The 20,045-nt window shown below is 37.3% G+C and overlaps 16 non-coding genes across 16 annotated transcripts; all 16 read left to right on the forward strand.

The window, feature by feature from the left end:
• Positions 1-106: 106 nt before the first annotated feature.
• trnam-cau (transfer RNA methionine (anticodon CAU)) lies at positions 107-179 on the forward strand. Its single transcript has one exon. It is a non-coding gene; the product is annotated as a tRNA-Met (tRNA).
• A 1,088-nt stretch (positions 180-1,267) lies between these two features.
• Positions 1,268-1,340, forward strand: trnam-cau (transfer RNA methionine (anticodon CAU)). The gene has a single exon. It is a non-coding gene; the product is annotated as a tRNA-Met (tRNA).
• Positions 1,341-2,428: 1,088 nt separating this feature from the next.
• Positions 2,429-2,501, forward strand: trnam-cau (transfer RNA methionine (anticodon CAU)). The gene has a single exon. It is a non-coding gene; the product is annotated as a tRNA-Met (tRNA).
• A 1,088-nt stretch (positions 2,502-3,589) lies between these two features.
• Positions 3,590-3,662, forward strand: trnam-cau (transfer RNA methionine (anticodon CAU)). The gene has a single exon. It is a non-coding gene; the product is annotated as a tRNA-Met (tRNA).
• Positions 3,663-4,750: 1,088 nt separating this feature from the next.
• Positions 4,751-4,823, forward strand: trnam-cau (transfer RNA methionine (anticodon CAU)). Its single transcript has one exon. It is a non-coding gene; the product is annotated as a tRNA-Met (tRNA).
• A 1,088-nt stretch (positions 4,824-5,911) lies between these two features.
• Positions 5,912-5,984, forward strand: trnam-cau (transfer RNA methionine (anticodon CAU)). Its single transcript has one exon. It is a non-coding gene; the product is annotated as a tRNA-Met (tRNA).
• Positions 5,985-7,072: 1,088 nt separating this feature from the next.
• On the forward strand, positions 7,073-7,145 carry trnam-cau (transfer RNA methionine (anticodon CAU)). The gene has a single exon. It is a non-coding gene; the product is annotated as a tRNA-Met (tRNA).
• Positions 7,146-8,233: 1,088 nt separating this feature from the next.
• trnam-cau (transfer RNA methionine (anticodon CAU)) lies at positions 8,234-8,306 on the forward strand. Its single transcript has one exon. It is a non-coding gene; the product is annotated as a tRNA-Met (tRNA).
• A 1,088-nt stretch (positions 8,307-9,394) lies between these two features.
• Positions 9,395-9,467, forward strand: trnam-cau (transfer RNA methionine (anticodon CAU)). Its single transcript has one exon. It is a non-coding gene; the product is annotated as a tRNA-Met (tRNA).
• Positions 9,468-10,555: 1,088 nt separating this feature from the next.
• Positions 10,556-10,628, forward strand: trnam-cau (transfer RNA methionine (anticodon CAU)). Its single transcript has one exon. It is a non-coding gene; the product is annotated as a tRNA-Met (tRNA).
• A 1,088-nt stretch (positions 10,629-11,716) lies between these two features.
• On the forward strand, positions 11,717-11,789 carry trnam-cau (transfer RNA methionine (anticodon CAU)). Its single transcript has one exon. It is a non-coding gene; the product is annotated as a tRNA-Met (tRNA).
• Positions 11,790-12,877: 1,088 nt separating this feature from the next.
• Positions 12,878-12,950, forward strand: trnam-cau (transfer RNA methionine (anticodon CAU)). The gene has a single exon. It is a non-coding gene; the product is annotated as a tRNA-Met (tRNA).
• Positions 12,951-14,038: 1,088 nt separating this feature from the next.
• On the forward strand, positions 14,039-14,111 carry trnam-cau (transfer RNA methionine (anticodon CAU)). The gene has a single exon. It is a non-coding gene; the product is annotated as a tRNA-Met (tRNA).
• A 1,088-nt stretch (positions 14,112-15,199) lies between these two features.
• Positions 15,200-15,272, forward strand: trnam-cau (transfer RNA methionine (anticodon CAU)). Its single transcript has one exon. It is a non-coding gene; the product is annotated as a tRNA-Met (tRNA).
• Positions 15,273-16,360: 1,088 nt separating this feature from the next.
• Positions 16,361-16,433, forward strand: trnam-cau (transfer RNA methionine (anticodon CAU)). The gene has a single exon. It is a non-coding gene; the product is annotated as a tRNA-Met (tRNA).
• Positions 16,434-17,521: 1,088 nt separating this feature from the next.
• Positions 17,522-17,594, forward strand: trnam-cau (transfer RNA methionine (anticodon CAU)). Its single transcript has one exon. It is a non-coding gene; the product is annotated as a tRNA-Met (tRNA).
• The last annotated feature ends 2,451 nt before the right edge of the window (positions 17,595-20,045 follow it).

The following is a 20,045-nucleotide window of genomic DNA, read 5'->3' on the forward strand; positions in this document are numbered from 1 at the left end:
TTTGTCATATTGATTTAACATTATATGTGTAACATGGATTTCTATTATACATTAAATCGATCTAAGCGCAAAAATTGGTATGAGCCTGAATAGTAATGTTATTGCTGCCTCGTTGGCGCAGTAGGCAGCGCGTCAGTCTCATAATCTGAAGGTCGTGAGTTCGAGCCTCACACGGGGCACTGTGTTTTAGAAACTAACGAGTATCATGCATTGTAAAAATGTTTGTAAAAAAATCGGATACCAGTGCCCGGTTGAAAGAAACTTCATTTCCAGGCTGTCTTAATATACTGAAGGTAAGACTTGTGAGAATCTTGTGGCTTCTGAGAAGAAATGACTTGACAGCCATAAAACATGGTATTCTTAATTGAGTACAACAGTAGTTGGATTTATCATATTGATTTAACAAAATATGTGTTACGTGGAATTTTATTATACTTAATATCAATCTTTGCACAAAAATTGCTCTAAGCCTGAGTCTTGCTGTTCGCTGGTTCCCTCGTTGGTGCAGTAGGCAGCACTTCATTCTCATATTCTGAAGGTCGTAAATTCGAGCCTCACACGGGGCATAGTGTTTTAGAAACTATCCAGTATCATGCATTGTGCCAATGTTTGTAAAAGAAATCGGGTATCAGTGCCATGTGTAAAGATTCTTGATTTCCAGGTTATCTTAATATTCTGAAGGTATTACTCATGAGAATCTTGTGGCTTCTGAGAAGAAATGACTTGACAGCCATAACACATGGCATTCTTCATTGAGTTCAACAGTAGTTAAATTGTTCATATTGATTTATCATAATATGTGTAACATGGATTTTTATTATACTTGATATCAATCTTAGCACAAAAAATGCTGTAAGCCTGACTCTTGCTGTTCAATGGTTCCCTTGTTGGTGCAGTAGGCAGCACTTCATTCTCATGATCTGAAGGTCGTGAGTTCGAGCCTCACTTGGGGCACAGAGTTTAAGAAACTAAATTGTATCATGCATTGTAAAAATGTTTGTAAAAAAAATCGGATACCAGTGCCCGGTTTGAAGATTCTTGATTTCCAGGCTATCTTAATATTCCGAAGCTATTACTTATGAGAATCTTGTTGCTTCTGGGAAGAAATGACTTGACAGCCACAAAACATGGCATTCCTAATTGTGTACAACAGTAGTTCAATTTGTCATATTGATTTAACATTATATGTGTAACATGGATTTCTATTATACATTAAATCGATCTAAGCGCAAAAATTGGTATGAGCCTGAATAGTAATGTTATTGCTGCCTCGTTGGCGCAGTAGGCAGCGCGTCAGTCTCATAATCTGAAGGTCGTGAGTTCGAGCCTCACACGGGGCACTGTGTTTTAGAAACTAACGAGTATCATGCATTGTAAAAATGTTTGTAAAAAAATCGGATACCAGTGCCCGGTTGAAAGAAACTTCATTTCCAGGCTGTCTTAATATACTGAAGGTAAGACTTGTGAGAATCTTGTGGCTTCTGAGAAGAAATGACTTGACAGCCATAAAACATGGTATTCTTAATTGAGTACAACAGTAGTTGGATTTATCATATTGATTTAACAAAATATGTGTTACGTGGATTTTTATTATACTTAATATCAATCTTTGCACAAAAATTGCTCTAAGCCTGAGTCTTGCTGTTCGCTGGTTCCCTCGTTGGTGCAGTAGGCAGCACTTCATTCTCATGTTCTGAAGGTCGTAAATTCGAGCCTCACACGGGGCACAGAGTTTTAGAAACTATCCAGTATCATGCATTGTGCCAATGTTTGTAAAAGAAATCGGGTATCAGTGCCATGTGTAAAGATTCTTGATTTCCAGGTTATCTTAATATTCTGAAGGTATTACTCATGAGAATCTTGTGGCTTCTGAGAAGAAATGACTTGACAGCCATAACACATGGCATTCTTCATTGAGTTCAACAGTAGTTACATTTTTCATATTGATTTATCATAATATGTGTAACATGGATTTTTATTATACTTGATATCAATCTTAGCACAAAAAATGCTGTAAGCCTGACTCTTGCTGTTCAATGGTTCCCTTGTTGGTGCAGTAGGCAGCACTTCATTCTCATGATCTGAAGGTCGTGAGTTCGAGCCTCACTTGGGGCACAGAGTTTAAGAAACTAAATTGTATCATGCATTGTAAAAATGTTTGTAAAAAAAATCGGATACCAGTGCCCGGTTTAAAGATTCTTGATTTCCAGGCTATCTTAATATTCCGAAGCTATTACTTATGAGAATCTTGTTGCTTCTGGGAAGAAATGACTTGACAGCCATAAAACATGGCATTCCTAATTGTGTACAACAGTAGTTCAATTTGTCATATTGATTTGACATTATATGTGTAACATGGATTTCTATTATACATTAAATCGATCTAAGCGCAAAAATTGGTATGAGCCTGAATAGGTATGTTATGGCTGCCTCGTTGGCGCAGTAGGCAGCGCGTCAGTCTCATAATCTGAAGGTCGTGAGTTCGAGCCTCACACGGGGCATTGTGTTTTAGAAACTAACGAGTATCATGCATTGTAAAAATGTTTGTAAAAAAATCGGATACCAGTGCCCGGTTGAAAGAAACTTCATTTCCAGGCTCTCTTAATATACTGAAGGTAAGACTTGTGAGAATCTTGTGGCTTCTGAGAAGAAATGACTTGACAGCCATAAAACATGGTATTCTTAATTGAGTACAACAGTAGTTGGATTTATCATATTGATTTAACAAAATATGTGTTACGTGGATTTTTATTATACTTAATATCAATCTTTGCACAAAAATTGCTCTAAGCCTGAGTCTTGCTGTTCGCTGGTTCCCTCGTTGGTGCAGTAGGCAGCACTTCATTCTCATGTTCTGAAGGTCGTAAATTCGAGCCTCACACGGGGCACAGAGTTTTAGAAACCATCCAGTATCATGCATTGTGCCAATGTTTGTAAAAGAAATCGGGTATCAGTGCCATGTGTAAAGATTCTTGATTTCCAGGTTATCTTAATATTCTGAAGGTATTACTCATGAGAATCTTGTGGCTTCTGAGAAGAAATGACTTGACAGCCATAACACATGGCATTCTTCATTGAGTTCAACAGTAGTTAAATTGTTCATATTGATTTATCATAATATGTGTAACATGGATTTTTATTATACTTGATATCAATCTTAGCACAAAAAATGCTGTAAGCCTGACTCTTGCTGTTCAATGGTTCCCATGTTGGTGCAGTAGGCAGCACTTCATTCTCATGATCTGAAGGTCGTGAGTTCGAGCCTCACTTGGGGCATTGTGTTTTAGAAACTAACGAGTATCATGCATTGTAAAAATGTTTGTAAAAAAAATCGGATACCAGTGCCCGGTTTAAAGATTCTTGATTTCCAGGCTATCTTAATATTCCGAAGCTATTACTTATGAGAATCTTGTTGCTTCTGGGAAGAAATGACTTGACAGCCACAAAACATGGCATTCCTAATTGTGTACAACAGTAGTTCAATTTGTCATATTGATTTAACATTATATGTGTAACATGGATTTCTATTATACATTAAATCGATCTAAGCGCAAAAATTGGTATGAGCCTGAATAGTAATGTTATTGCTGCCTCGTTGGCGCAGTAGGCAGCGCGTCAGTCTCATAATCTGAAGGTCGTGAGTTCGAGCCTCACACGGGGCACTGTGTTTTAGAAACTAACGAGTATCATGCATTGTAAAAATGTTTGTAAAAAAATCGGATACCAGTGCCCGGTTGAAAGAAACTTCATTTCCAGGCTGTCTTAATATACTGAAGGTAAGACTTGTGAGAATCTTGTGGCTTCTGAGAAGAAATGACTTGACAGCCATAAAACATGGTATTCTTAATTGAGTACAACAGTAGTTGGATTTATCATATTGATTTAACAAAATATGTGTTACGTGGAATTTTATTATACTTAATATCAATCTTTGCACAAAAATTGCTCTAAGCCTGAGTCTTGCTGTTCGCTGGTTCCCTCGTTGGTGCAGTAGGCAGCACTTCATTCTCATATTCTGAAGGTCGTAAATTCGAGCCTCACACGGGGCATAGTGTTTTAGAAACTATCCAGTATCATGCATTGTGCCAATGTTTGTAAAAGAAATCGGGTATCAGTGCCATGTGTAAAGATTCTTGATTTCCAGGTTATCTTAATATTCTGAAGGTATTACTCATGAGAATCTTGTGGCTTCTGAGAAGAAATGACTTGACAGCCATAACACATGGCATTCTTCATTGAGTTCAACAGTAGTTAAATTTTTCATATTGATTTATCATAATATGTGTAACATGGATTTTTATTATACTTGATATCAATCTTAGCACAAAAAATGCTGTAAGCCTGACTCTTGCTGTTCAATGGTTCCCTTGTTGGTGCAGTAGGCAGCACTTCATTCTCATGATCTGAAGGTCGTGAGTTCGAGCCTCACTTGGGGCACAGAGTTTAAGAAACTAAATTGTATCATGCATTGTAAAAATGTTTGTAAAAAAAATCGGATACCAGTGCCCGGTTTGAAGATTCTTGATTTCCAGGCTATCTTAATATTCCGAAGCTATTACTTATGAGAATCTTGTTGCTTCTGGGAAGAAATGACTTGACAGCCACAAAACATGGCATTCCTAATTGTGTACAACAGTAGTTCAATTTGTCATATTGATTTAACATTATATGTGTAACATGGATTTCTATTATACATTAAATCGATCTAAGCGCAAAAATTGGTATGAGCCTGAATAGTAATGTTATTGCTGCCTCGTTGGCGCAGTAGGCAGCGCGTCAGTCTCATAATCTGAAGGTCGTGAGTTCGAGCCTCACACGGGGCACTGTGTTTTAGAAACTAACGAGTATCATGCATTGTAAAAATGTTTGTAAAAAAATCGGATACCAGTGCCCGGTTGAAAGAAACTTCATTTCCAGGCTGTCTTAATATACTGAAGGTAAGACTTGTGAGAATCTTGTGGCTTCTGAGAAGAAATGACTTGACAGCCATAAAACATGGTATTCTTAATTGAGTACAACAGTAGTTGGATTTATCATATTGATTTAACAAAATATGTGTTACGTGGATTTTTATTATACTTAATATCAATCTTTGCACAAAAATTGCTCTAAGCCTGAGTCTTGCTGTTCGCTGGTTCCCTCGTTGGTGCAGTAGGCAGCACTTCATTCTCATGTTCTGAAGGTCGTAAATTCGAGCCTCACACGGGGCACAGAGTTTTAGAAACTATCCAGTATCATGCATTGTGCCAATGTTTGTAAAAGAAATCGGGTATCAGTGCCATGTGTAAAGATTCTTGATTTCCAGGTTATCTTAATATTCTGAAGGTATTACTCATGAGAATCTTGTGGCTTCTGAGAAGAAATGACTTGACAGCCATAACACATGGCATTCTTCATTGAGTTCAACAGTAGTTACATTTTTCATATTGATTTATCATAATATGTGTAACATGGATTTTTATTATACTTGATATCAATCTTAGCACAAAAAATGCTGTAAGCCTGACTCTTGCTGTTCAATGGTTCCCTTGTTGGTGCAGTAGGCAGCACTTCATTCTCATGATCTGAAGGTCGTGAGTTCGAGCCTCACTTGGGGCACAGAGTTTAAGAAACTAAATTGTATCATGCATTGTAAAAATGTTTGTAAAAAAAATCGGATACCAGTGCCCGGTTTAAAGATTCTTGATTTCCAGGCTATCTTAATATTCCGAAGCTATTACTTATGAGAATCTTGTTGCTTCTGGGAAGAAATGACTTGACAGCCATAAAACATGGCATTCCTAATTGTGTACAACAGTAGTTCAATTTGTCATATTGATTTGACATTATATGTGTAACATGGATTTCTATTATACATTAAATCGATCTAAGCGCAAAAATTGGTATGAGCCTGAATAGGTATGTTATGGCTGCCTCGTTGGCGCAGTAGGCAGCGCGTCAGTCTCATAATCTGAAGGTCGTGAGTTCGAGCCTCACACGGGGCATTGTGTTTTAGAAACTAACGAGTATCATGCATTGTAAAAATGTTTGTAAAAAAATCGGATACCAGTGCCCGGTTGAAAGAAACTTCATTTCCAGGCTGTCTTAATATACTGAAGGTAAGACTTGTGAGAATCTTGTGGCTTCTGAGAAGAAATGACTTGACAGCCATAAAACATGGTATTCTTAATTGAGTACAACAGTAGTTGGATTTATCATATTGATTTAACAAAATATGTGTTACGTGGATTTTTATTATACTTAATATCAATCTTTGCACAAAAATTGCTCTAAGCCTGAGTCTTGCTGTTCGCTGGTTCCCTCGTTGGTGCAGTAGGCAGCACTTCATTCTCATGTTCTGAAGGTCGTAAATTCGAGCCTCACACGGGGCACAGAGTTTTAGAAACCATCCAGTATCATGCATTGTGCCAATGTTTGTAAAAGAAATCGGGTATCAGTGCCATGTGTAAAGATTCTTGATTTCCAGGTTATCTTAATATTCTGAAGGTATTACTCATGAGAATCTTGTGGCTTCTGAGAAGAAATGACTTGACAGCCATAACACATGGCATTCTTCATTGAGTTCAACAGTAGTTAAATTGTTCATATTGATTTATCATAATATGTGTAACATGGATTTTTATTATACTTGATATCAATCTTAGCACAAAAAATGCTGTAAGCCTGACTCTTGCTGTTCAATGGTTCCCTTGTTGGTGCAGTAGGCAGCACTTCATTCTCATGATCTGAAGGTCGTGAGTTCGAGCCTCACTTGGGGCACAGAGTTTAAGAAACTAAATTGTATCATGCATTGTAAAAATGTTTGTAAAAAAAATCGGATACCAGTGCCCGGTTTGAAGATTCTTGATTTCCAGGCTATCTTAATATTCCGAAGCTATTACTTATGAGAATCTTGTTGCTTCTGGGAAGAAATGACTTGACAGCCACAAAACATGGCATTCCTAATTGTGTACAACAGTAGTTCAATTTGTCATATTGATTTAACATTATATGTGTAACATGGATTTCTATTATACATTAAATCGATCTAAGCGCAAAAATTGGTATGAGCCTGAATAGTAATGTTATTGCTGCCTCGTTGGCGCAGTAGGCAGCGCGTCAGTCTCATAATCTGAAGGTCGTGAGTTCGAGCCTCACACGGGGCACTGTGTTTTAGAAACTAACGAGTATCATGCATTGTAAAAATGTTTGTAAAAAAATCGGATACCAGTGCCCGGTTGAAAGAAACTTCATTTCCAGGCTGTCTTAATATACTGAAGGTAAGACTTGTGAGAATCTTGTGGCTTCTGAGAAGAAATGACTTGACAGCCATAAAACATGGTATTCTTAATTGAGTACAACAGTAGTTGGATTTATCATATTGATTTAACAAAATATGTGTTACGTGGATTTTTATTATACTTAATATCAATCTTTGCACAAAAATTGCTCTAAGCCTGAGTCTTGCTGTTCGCTGGTTCCCTCGTTGGTGCAGTAGGCAGCACTTCATTCTCATGTTCTGAAGGTCGTAAATTCGAGCCTCACACGGGGCACAGAGTTTTAGAAACTATCCAGTATCATGCATTGTGCCAATGTTTGTAAAAGAAATCGGGTATCAGTGCCATGTGTAAAGATTCTTGATTTCCAGGTTATCTTAATATTCTGAAGGTATTACTCATGAGAATCTTGTGGCTTCTGAGAAGAAATGACTTGACAGCCATAACACATGGCATTCTTCATTGAGTTCAACAGTAGTTACATTTTTCATATTGATTTATCATAATATGTGTAACATGGATTTTTATTATACTTGATATCAATCTTAGCACAAAAAATGCTGTAAGCCTGACTCTTGCTGTTCAATGGTTCCCTTGTTGGTGCAGTAGGCAGCACTTCATTCTCATGATCTGAAGGTCGTGAGTTCGAGCCTCACTTGGGGCACAGAGTTTAAGAAACTAAATTGTATCATGCATTGTAAAAATGTTTGTAAAAAAAATCGGATACCAGTGCCCGGTTTAAAGATTCTTGATTTCCAGGCTATCTTAATATTCCGAAGCTATTACTTATGAGAATCTTGTTGCTTCTGGGAAGAAATGACTTGACAGCCATAAAACATGGCATTCCTAATTGTGTACAACAGTAGTTCAATTTGTCATATTGATTTGACATTATATGTGTAACATGGATTTCTATTATACATTAAATCGATCTAAGCGCAAAAATTGGTATGAGCCTGAATAGGTATGTTATGGCTGCCTCGTTGGCGCAGTAGGCAGCGCGTCAGTCTCATAATCTGAAGGTCGTGAGTTCGAGCCTCACACGGGGCATTGTGTTTTAGAAACTAACGAGTATCATGCATTGTAAAAATGTTTGTAAAAAAATCGGATACCAGTGCCCGGTTGAAAGAAACTTCATTTCCAGGCTGTCTTAATATACTGAAGGTAAGACTTGTGAGAATCTTGTGGCTTCTGAGAAGAAATGACTTGACAGCCATAAAACATGGTATTCTTAATTGAGTACAACAGTAGTTGGATTTATCATATTGATTTAACAAAATATGTGTTACGTGGATTTTTATTATACTTAATATCAATCTTTGCACAAAAATTGCTCTAAGCCTGAGTCTTGCTGTTCGCTGGTTCCCTCGTTGGTGCAGTAGGCAGCACTTCATTCTCATGTTCTGAAGGTCGTAAATTCGAGCCTCACACGGGGCACAGAGTTTTAGAAACCATCCAGTATCATGCATTGTGCCAATGTTTGTAAAAGAAATCGGGTATCAGTGCCATGTGTAAAGATTCTTGATTTCCAGGTTATCTTAATATTCTGAAGGTATTACTCATGAGAATCTTGTGGCTTCTGAGAAGAAATGACTTGACAGCCATAACACATGGCATTCTTCATTGAGTTCAACAGTAGTTAAATTGTTCATATTGATTTATCATAATATGTGTAACATGGATTTTTATTATACTTGATATCAATCTTAGCACAAAAAATGCTGTAAGCCTGACTCTTGCTGTTCAATGGTTCCCATGTTGGTGCAGTAGGCAGCACTTCATTCTCATGATCTGAAGGTCGTGAGTTCGAGCCTCACTTGGGGCATTGTGTTTTAGAAACTAACGAGTATCATGCATTGTAAAAATGTTTGTAAAAAAAATCGGATACCAGTGCCCGGTTTAAAGATTCTTGATTTCCAGGCTATCTTAATATTCCGAAGCTATTACTTATGAGAATCTTGTTGCTTCTGGGAAGAAATGACTTGACAGCCACAAAACATGGCATTCCTAATTGTGTACAACAGTAGTTCAATTTGTCATATTGATTTAACATTATATGTGTAACATGGATTTCTATTATACATTAAATCGATCTAAGCGCAAAAATTGGTATGAGCCTGAATAGTAATGTTATTGCTGCCTCGTTGGCGCAGTAGGCAGCGCGTCAGTCTCATAATCTGAAGGTCGTGAGTTCGAGCCTCACACGGGGCACTGTGTTTTAGAAACTAACGAGTATCATGCATTGTAAAAATGTTTGTAAAAAAATCGGATACCAGTGCCCGGTTGAAAGAAACTTCATTTCCAGGCTGTCTTAATATACTGAAGGTAAGACTTGTGAGAATCTTGTGGCTTCTGAGAAGAAATGACTTGACAGCCATAAAACATGGTATTCTTAATTGAGTACAACAGTAGTTGGATTTATCATATTGATTTAACAAAATATGTGTTACGTGGATTTTTATTATACTTAATATCAATCTTTGCACAAAAATTGCTCTAAGCCTGAGTCTTGCTGTTCGCTGGTTCCCTCGTTGGTGCAGTAGGCAGCACTTCATTCTCATATTCTGAAGGTCGTAAATTCGAGCCTCACACGGGGCATAGTGTTTTAGAAACTATCCAGTATCATGCATTGTGCCAATGTTTGTAAAAGAAATCGGGTATCAGTGCCATGTGTAAAGATTCTTGATTTCCAGGTTATCTTAATATTCTGAAGGTATTACTCATGAGAATCTTGTGGCTTCTGAGAAGAAATGACTTGACAGCCATAACACATGGCATTCTTCATTGAGTTCAACAGTAGTTAAATTTTTCATATTGATTTATCATAATATGTGTAACATGGATTTTTATTATACTTGATATCAATCTTAGCACAAAAAATGCTGTAAGCCTGACTCTTGCTGTTCAATGGTTCCCTTGTTGGTGCAGTAGGCAGCACTTCATTCTCATGATCTGAAGGTCGTGAGTTCGAGCCTCACTTGGGGCACAGAGTTTAAGAAACTAAATTGTATCATGCATTGTAAAAATGTTTGTAAAAAAAATCGGATACCAGTGCCCGGTTTGAAGATTCTTGATTTCCAGGCTATCTTAATATTCCGAAGCTATTACTTATGAGAATCTTGTTGCTTCTGGGAAGAAATGACTTGACAGCCACAAAACATGGCATTCCTAATTGTGTACAACAGTAGTTCAATTTGTCATATTGATTTAACATTATATGTGTAACATGGATTTCTATTATACATTAAATCGATCTAAGCGCAAAAATTGGTATGAGCCTGAATAGTAATGTTATTGCTGCCTCGTTGGCGCAGTAGGCAGCGCGTCAGTCTCATAATCTGAAGGTCGTGAGTTCGAGCCTCACACGGGGCACTGTGTTTTAGAAACTAACGAGTATCATGCATTGTAAAAATGTTTGTAAAAAAATCGGATACCAGTGCCCGGTTGAAAGAAACTTCATTTCCAGGCTGTCTTAATATACTGAAGGTAAGACTTGTGAGAATCTTGTGGCTTCTGAGAAGAAATGACTTGACAGCCATAAAACATGGTATTCTTAATTGAGTACAACAGTAGTTGGATTTATCATATTGATTTAACAAAATATGTGTTACGTGGATTTTTATTATACTTAATATCAATCTTTGCACAAAAATTGCTCTAAGCCTGAGTCTTGCTGTTCGCTGGTTCCCTCGTTGGTGCAGTAGGCAGCACTTCATTCTCATATTCTGAAGGTCGTAAATTCGAGCCTCACACGGGGCATAGTGTTTTAGAAACTATCCAGTATCATGCATTGTGCCAATGTTTGTAAAAGAAATCGGGTATCAGTGCCATGTGTAAAGATTCTTGATTTCCAGGTTATCTTAATATTCTGAAGGTATTACTCATGAGAATCTTGTGGCTTCTGAGAAGAAATGACTTGACAGCCATAACACATGGCATTCTTCATTGAGTTCAACAGTAGTTAAATTTTTCATATTGATTTATCATAATATGTGTAACATGGATTTTTATTATACTTGATATCAATCTTAGCACAAAAAATGCTGTAAGCCTGACTCTTGCTGTTCAATGGTTCCCTTGTTGGTGCAGTAGGCAGCACTTCATTCTCATGATCTGAAGGTCGTGAGTTCGAGCCTCACTTGGGGCACAGAGTTTAAGAAACTAAATTGTATCATGCATTGTAAAAATGTTTGTAAAAAAAATCGGATACCAGTGCCCGGTTTGAAGATTCTTGATTTCCAGGCTATCTTAATATTCCGAAGCTATTACTTATGAGAATCTTGTTGCTTCTGGGAAGAAATGACTTGACAGCCACAAAACATGGCATTCCTAATTGTGTACAACAGTAGTTCAATTTGTCATATTGATTTAACATTATATGTGTAACATGGATTTCTATTATACATTAAATCGATCTAAGCGCAAAAATTGGTATGAGCCTGAATAGTAATGTTATTGCTGCCTCGTTGGCGCAGTAGGCAGCGCGTCAGTCTCATAATCTGAAGGTCGTGAGTTCGAGCCTCACACGGGGCACTGTGTTTTAGAAACTAACGAGTATCATGCATTGTAAAAATGTTTGTAAAAAAATCGGATACCAGTGCCCGGTTGAAAGAAACTTCATTTCCAGGCTGTCTTAATATACTGAAGGTAAGACTTGTGAGAATCTTGTGGCTTCTGAGAAGAAATGACTTGACAGCCATAAAACATGGTATTCTTAATTGAGTACAACAGTAGTTGGATTTATCATATTGATTTAACAAAATATGTGTTACGTGGATTTTTATTATACTTAATATCAATCTTTGCACAAAAATTGCTCTAAGCCTGAGTCTTGCTGTTCGCTGGTTCCCTCGTTGGTGCAGTAGGCAGCACTTCATTCTCATATTCTGAAGGTCGTAAATTCGAGCCTCACACGGGGCATAGTGTTTTAGAAACTATCCAGTATCATGCATTGTGCCAATGTTTGTAAAAGAAATCGGGTATCAGTGCCATGTGTAAAGATTCTTGATTTCCAGGTTATCTTAATATTCTGAAGGTATTACTCATGAGAATCTTGTGGCTTCTGAGAAGAAATGACTTGACAGCCATAACACATGGCATTCTTCATTGAGTTCAACAGTAGTTAAATTTTTCATATTGATTTATCATAATATGTGTAACATGGATTTTTATTATACTTGATATCAATCTTAGCACAAAAAATGCTGTAAGCCTGACTCTTGCTGTTCAATGGTTCCCTTGTTGGTGCAGTAGGCAGCACTTCATTCTCATGATCTGAAGGTCGTGAGTTCGAGCCTCACTTGGGGCACAGAGTTTAAGAAACTAAATTGTATCATGCATTGTAAAAATGTTTGTAAAAAAAATCGGATACCAGTGCCCGGTTTGAAGATTCTTGATTTCCAGGCTATCTTAATATTCCGAAGCTATTACTTATGAGAATCTTGTTGCTTCTGGGAAGAAATGACTTGACAGCCACAAAACATGGCATTCCTAATTGTGTACAACAGTAGTTCAATTTGTCATATTGATTTAACATTATATGTGTAACATGGATTTCTATTATACATTAAATCGATCTAAGCGCAAAAATTGGTATGAGCCTGAATAGTAATGTTATTGCTGCCTCGTTGGCGCAGTAGGCAGCGCGTCAGTCTCATAATCTGAAGGTCGTGAGTTCGAGCCTCACACGGGGCACTGTGTTTTAGAAACTAACGAGTATCATGCATTGTAAAAATGTTTGTAAAAAAATCGGATACCAGTGCCCGGTTGAAAGAAACTTCATTTCCAGGCTGTCTTAATATACTGAAGGTAAGACTTGTGAGAATCTTGTGGCTTCTGAGAAGAAATGACTTGACAGCCATAAAACATGGTATTCTTAATTGAGTACAACAGTAGTTGGATTTATCATATTGATTTAACAAAATATGTGTTACGTGGATTTTTATTATACTTAATATCAATCTTTGCACAAAAATTGCTCTAAGCCTGAGTCTTGCTGTTCGCTGGTTCCCTCGTTGGTGCAGTAGGCAGCACTTCATTCTCATGTTCTGAAGGTCGTAAATTCGAGCCTCACACGGGGCACAGAGTTTTAGAAACTATCCAGTATCATGCATTGTGCCAATGTTTGTAAAAGAAATCGGGTATCAGTGCCATGTGTAAAGATTCTTGATTTCCAGGTTATCTTAATATTCTGAAGGTATTACTCATGAGAATCTTGTGGCTTCTGAGAAGAAATGACTTGACAGCCATAACACATGGCATTCTTCATTGAGTTCAACAGTAGTTACATTTTTCATATTGATTTATCATAATATGTGTAACATGGATTTTTATTATACTTGATATCAATCTTAGCACAAAAAATGCTGTAAGCCTGACTCTTGCTGTTCAATGGTTCCCTTGTTGGTGCAGTAGGCAGCACTTCATTCTCATGATCTGAAGGTCGTGAGTTCGAGCCTCACTTGGGGCACAGAGTTTAAGAAACTAAATTGTATCATGCATTGTAAAAATGTTTGTAAAAAAAATCGGATACCAGTGCCCGGTTTAAAGATTCTTGATTTCCAGGCTATCTTAATATTCCGAAGCTATTACTTATGAGAATCTTGTTGCTTCTGGGAAGAAATGACTTGACAGCCATAAAACATGGCATTCCTAATTGTGTACAACAGTAGTTCAATTTGTCATATTGATTTGACATTATATGTGTAACATGGATTTCTATTATACATTAAATCGATCTAAGCGCAAAAATTGGTATGAGCCTGAATAGGTATGTTATGGCTGCCTCGTTGGCGCAGTAGGCAGCGCGTCAGTCTCATAATCTGAAGGTCGTGAGTTCGAGCCTCACACGGGGCATAGTGTTTTAGAAACTAACGAGTATCATGCATTGTAAAAATGTTTGTAAAAAAATCGGATACCAGTGCCCGGTTGAAAGAAACTTCATTTCCAGGCTGTCTTAATATACTGAAGGTAAGACTTGTGAGAATCTTGTGGCTTCTGAGAAGAAATGACTTGACAGCCATAAAACATGGTATTCTTAATTGAGTACAACAGTAGTTGGATTTATCATATTGATTTAACAAAATATGTGTTACGTGGATTTTTATTATACTTAATATCAATCTTTGCACAAAAATTGCTCTAAGCCTGAGTCTTGCTGTTCGCTGGTTCCCTCGTTGGTGCAGTAGGCAGCACTTCATTCTCATGTTCTGAAGGTCGTAAATTCGAGCCTCACACGGGGCACAGAGTTTTAGAAACCATCCAGTATCATGCATTGTGCCAATGTTTGTAAAAGAAATCGGGTATCAGTGCCATGTGTAAAGATTCTTGATTTCCAGGTTATCTTAATATTCTGAAGGTATTACTCATGAGAATCTTGTGGCTTCTGAGAAGAAATGACTTGACAGCCATAACACATGGCATTCTTCATTGAGTTCAACAGTAGTTAAATTGTTCATATTGATTTATCATAATATGTGTAACATGGATTTTTATTATACTTGATATCAATCTTAGCACAAAAAATGCTGTAAGCCTGACTCTTGCTGTTCAATGGTTCCCATGTTGGTGCAGTAGGCAGCACTTCATTCTCATGATCTGAAGGTCGTGAGTTCGAGCCTCACTTGGGGCATTGTGTTTTAGAAACTAACGAGTATCATGCATTGTAAAAATGTTTGTAAAAAAAATCGGATACCAGTGCCCGGTTTAAAGATTCTTGATTTCCAGGCTATCTTAATATTCCGAAGCTATTACTTATGAGAATCTTGTTGCTTCTGGGAAGAAATGACTTGACAGCCATAAAACATGGCATTCCTAATTGTGTACAACAGTAGTTCAATTTGTCATATTGATTTGACATTATATGTGTAACATGGATTTCTATTATACATTAAATCGATCTAAGCGCAAAAATTGGTATGAGCCTGAATAGGTATGTTATGGCTGCCTCGTTGGCGCAGTAGGCAGCGCGTCAGTCTCATAATCTGAAGGTCGTGAGTTCGAGCCTCACACGGGGCATTGTGTTTTAGAAACTAACGAGTATCATGCATTGTAAAAATGTTTGTAAAAAAATCGGATACCAGTGCCCGGTTGAAAGAAACTTCATTTCCAGGCTGTCTTAATATACTGAAGGTAAGACTTGTGAGAATCTTGTGGCTTCTGAGAAGAAATGACTTGACAGCCATAAAACATGGTATTCTTAATTGAGTACAACAGTAGTTGGATTTATCATATTGATTTAACAAAATATGTGTTACGTGGATTTTTATTATACTTAATATCAATCTTTGCACAAAAATTGCTCTAAGCCTGAGTCTTGCTGTTCGCTGGTTCCCTCGTTGGTGCAGTAGGCAGCACTTCATTCTCATATTCTGAAGGTCGTAAATTCGAGCCTCACACGGGGCATAGTGTTTTAGAAACTATCCAGTATCATGCATTGTGCCAATGTTTGTAAAAGAAATCGGGTATCAGTGCCATGTGTAAAGATTCTTGATTTCCAGGTTATCTTAATATTCTGAAGGTATTACTCATGAGAATCTTGTGGCTTCTGAGAAGAAATGACTTGACAGCCATAACACATGGCATTCTTCATTGAGTTCAACAGTAGTTAAATTTTTCATATTGATTTATCATAATATGTGTAACATGGATTTTTATTATACTTGATATCAATCTTAGCACAAAAAATGCTGTAAGCCTGACTCTTGCTGTTCAATGGTTCCCTTGTTGGTGCAGTAGGCAGCACTTCATTCTCATGATCTGAAGGTCGTGAGTTCGAGCCTCACTTGGGGCACAGAGTTTAAGAAACTAAATTGTATCATGCATTGTAAAAATGTTTGTAAAAAAAATCGGATACCAGTGCCCGGTTTGAAGATTCTTGATTTCCAGGCTATCTTAATATTCCGAAGCTATTACTTATGAGAATCTTGTTGCTTCTGGGAAGAAATGACTTGACAGCCACAAAACATGGCATTCCTAATTGTGTACAACAGTAGTTCAATTTGTCATATTGATTTAACATTATATGTGTAACATGGATTTCTATTATACATTAAATCGATCTAAGCGCAAAAATTGGTATGAGCCTGAATAGTAATGTTATTGCTGCCTCGTTGGCGCAGTAGGCAGCGCGTCAGTCTCATAATCTGAAGGTCGTGAGTTCGAGCCTCACACGGGGCACTGTGTTTTAGAAACTAACGAGTATCATGCATTGTAAAAATGTTTGTAAAAAAATCGGATACCAGTGCCCGGTTGAAAGAAACTTCATTTCCAGGCTGTCTTAATATACTGAAGGTAAGACTTGTGAGAATCTTGTGGCTTCTGAGAAGAAATGACTTGACAGCCATAAAACATGGTATTCTTAATTGAGTACAACAGTAGTTGGATTTATCATATTGATTTAACAAAATATGTGTTACGTGGATTTTTATTATACTTAATATCAATCTTTGCACAAAAATTGCTCTAAGCCTGAGTCTTGCTGTTCGCTGGTTCCCTCGTTGGTGCAGTAGGCAGCACTTCATTCTCATATTCTGAAGGTCGTAAATTCGAGCCTCACACGGGGCATAGTGTTTTAGAAACTATCCAGTATCATGCATTGTGCCAATGTTTGTAAAAGAAATCGGGTATCAGTGCCATGTGTAAAGATTCTTGATTTCCAGGTTATCTTAATATTCTGAAGGTATTACTCATGAGAATCTTGTGGCTTCTGAGAAGAAATGACTTGACAGCCATAACACATGGCATTCTTCATTGAGTTCAACAGTAGTTAAATTTTTCATATTGATTTATCATAATATGTGTAACATGGATTTTTATTATACTTGATATCAATCTTAGCACAAAAAATGCTGTAAGCCTGACTCTTGCTGTTCAATGGTTCCCTTGTTGGTGCAGTAGGCAGCACTTCATTCTCATGATCTGAAGGTCGTGAGTTCGAGCCTCACTTGGGGCACAGAGTTTAAGAAACTAAATTGTATCATGCATTGTAAAAATGTTTGTAAAAAAAATCGGATACCAGTGCCCGGTTTAAAGATTCTTGATTTCCAGGCTATCTTAATATTCCGAAGCTATTACTTATGAGAATCTTGTTGCTTCTGGGAAGAAATGACTTGACAGCCATAAAACATGGCATTCCTAATTGTGTACAACAGTAGTTCAATTTGTCATATTGATTTGACATTATATGTGTAACATGGATTTCTATTATACATTAAATCGATCTAAGCGCAAAAATTGGTATGAGCCTGAATAGGTATGTTATGGCTGCCTCGTTGGCGCAGTAGGCAGCGCGTCAGTCTCATAATCTGAAGGTCGTGAGTTCGAGCCTCACACGGGGCATAGTGTTTTAGAAACTAACGAGTATCATGCATTGTAAAAATGTTTGTAAAAAAATCGGATACCAGTGCCCGGTTGAAAGAAACTTCATTTCCAGGCTGTCTTAATATACTGAAGGTAAGACTTGTGAGAATCTTGTGGCTTCTGAGAAGAAATGACTTGACAGCCATAAAACATGGTATTCTTAATTGAGTACAACAGTAGTTGGATTTATCATATTGATTTAACAAAATATGTGTTACGTGGATTTTTATTATACTTAATATCAATCTTTGCACAAAAATTGCTCTAAGCCTGAGTCTTGCTGTTCGCTGGTTCCCTCGTTGGTGCAGTAGGCAGCACTTCATTCTCATGTTCTGAAGGTCGTAAATTCGAGCCTCACACGGGGCACAGAGTTTTAGAAACCATCCAGTATCATGCATTGTGCCAATGTTTGTAAAAGAAATCGGGTATCAGTGCCATGTGTAAAGATTCTTGATTTCCAGGTTATCTTAATATTCTGAAGGTATTACTCATGAGAATCTTGTGGCTTCTGAGAAGAAATGACTTGACAGCCATAACACATGGCATTCTTCATTGAGTTCAACAGTAGTTAAATTGTTCATATTGATTTATCATAATATGTGTAACATGGATTTTTATTATACTTGATATCAATCTTAGCACAAAAAATGCTGTAAGCCTGACTCTTGCTGTTCAATGGTTCCCATGTTGGTGCAGTAGGCAGCACTTCATTCTCATGATCTGAAGGTCGTGAGTTCGAGCCTCACTTGGGGCATTGTGTTTTAGAAACTAACGAGTATCATGCATTGTAAAAATGTTTGTAAAAAAAATCGGATACCAGTGCCCGGTTTAAAGATTCTTGATTTCCAGGCTATCTTAATATTCCGAAGCTATTACTTATGAGAATCTTGTTGCTTCTGGGAAGAAATGACTTGACAGCCATAAAACATGGCATTCCTAATTGTGTACAACAGTAGTTCAATTTGTCATATTGATTTGACATTATATGTGTAACATGGATTTCTATTATACATTAAATCGATCTAAGCGCAAAAATTGGTATGAGCCTGAATAGGTTTGTTATGGCTGCCTCGTTGGCGCAGTAGGCAGCGCGTCAGTCTCATAATCTGAAGGTCGTGAGTTCGAGCCTCACACGGGGCATTGTGTTTTAGAAACTAACGAGTATCATGCATTGTAAAAATGTTTGTAAAAAAATCGGATACCAGTGCCCGGTTGAAAGAAACTTCATTTCCAGGCTGTCTTAATATACTGAAGGTAAGACTTGTGAGAATCTTGTGGCTTCTGAGAAGAAATGACTTGACAGCCATAAAACATGGTATTCTTAATTGAGTACAACAGTAGTTGGATTTATCATATTGATTTAACAAAATATGTGTTACGTGGATTTTTATTATACTTAATATCAATCTTTGCACAAAAATTGCTCTAAGCCTGAGTCTTGCTGTTCGCTGGTTCCCTCGTTGGTGCAGTAGGCAGCACTTCATTCTCATGTTCTGAAGGTCGTAAATTCGAGCCTCACACGGGGCACAGAGTTTTAGAAACCATCCAGTATCATGCATTGTGCCAATGTTTGTAAAAGAAATCGGGTATCAGTGCCATGTGTAAAGATTCTTGATTTCCAGGTTATCTTAATATTCTGAAGGTATTACTCATGAGAATCTTGTGGCTTCTGAGAAGAAATGACTTGACAGCCATAACACATGGCATTCTTCATTGAGTTCAACAGTAGTTAAATTGTTCATATTGATTTATCATAATATGTGTAACATGGATTTTTATTATACTTGATATCAATCTTAGCACAAAAAATGCTGTAAGCCTGACTCTTGCTGTTCAATGGTTCCCATGTTGGTGCAGTAGGCAGCACTTCATTCTCATGATCTGAAGGTCGTGAGTTCGAGCCTCACTTGGGGCACAGAGTTTAAGAAACTAAATTGTATCATGCATTGTAAAAATGTTTGTAAAAAAAATCGGATACCAGTGCCCGGTTTGAAGATTCTTGATTTCCAGGCTATCTTAATATTCCGAAGCTATTACTTATGAGAATCTTGTTGCTTCTGGGAAGAAATGACTTGACAGCCACAAAACATGGCATTCCTAATTGTGTACAACAGTAGTTCAATTTGTCATATTGATTTAACATTATATGTGTAACATGGATTTCTATTATACATTAAATCGATCTAAGCGCAAAAATTGGTATGAGCCTGAATAGTAATGTTATTGCTGCCTCGTTGGCGCAGTAGGCAGCGCGTCAGTCTCATAATCTGAAGGTCGTGAGTTCGAGCCTCACACGGGGCACTGTGTTTTAGAAACTAACGAGTATCATGCATTGTAAAAATGTTTGTAAAAAAATCGGATACCAGTGCCCGGTTGAAAGAAACTTCATTTCCAGGCTGTCTTAATATACTGAAGGTAAGACTTGTGAGA

This window comes from Gadus macrocephalus, chromosome 18 (assembly GCF_031168955.1).
Source record: "Gadus macrocephalus chromosome 18, ASM3116895v1".
In the NCBI taxonomy this organism is placed as follows: Eukaryota; Metazoa; Chordata; class Actinopteri; order Gadiformes; family Gadidae; genus Gadus; species Gadus macrocephalus.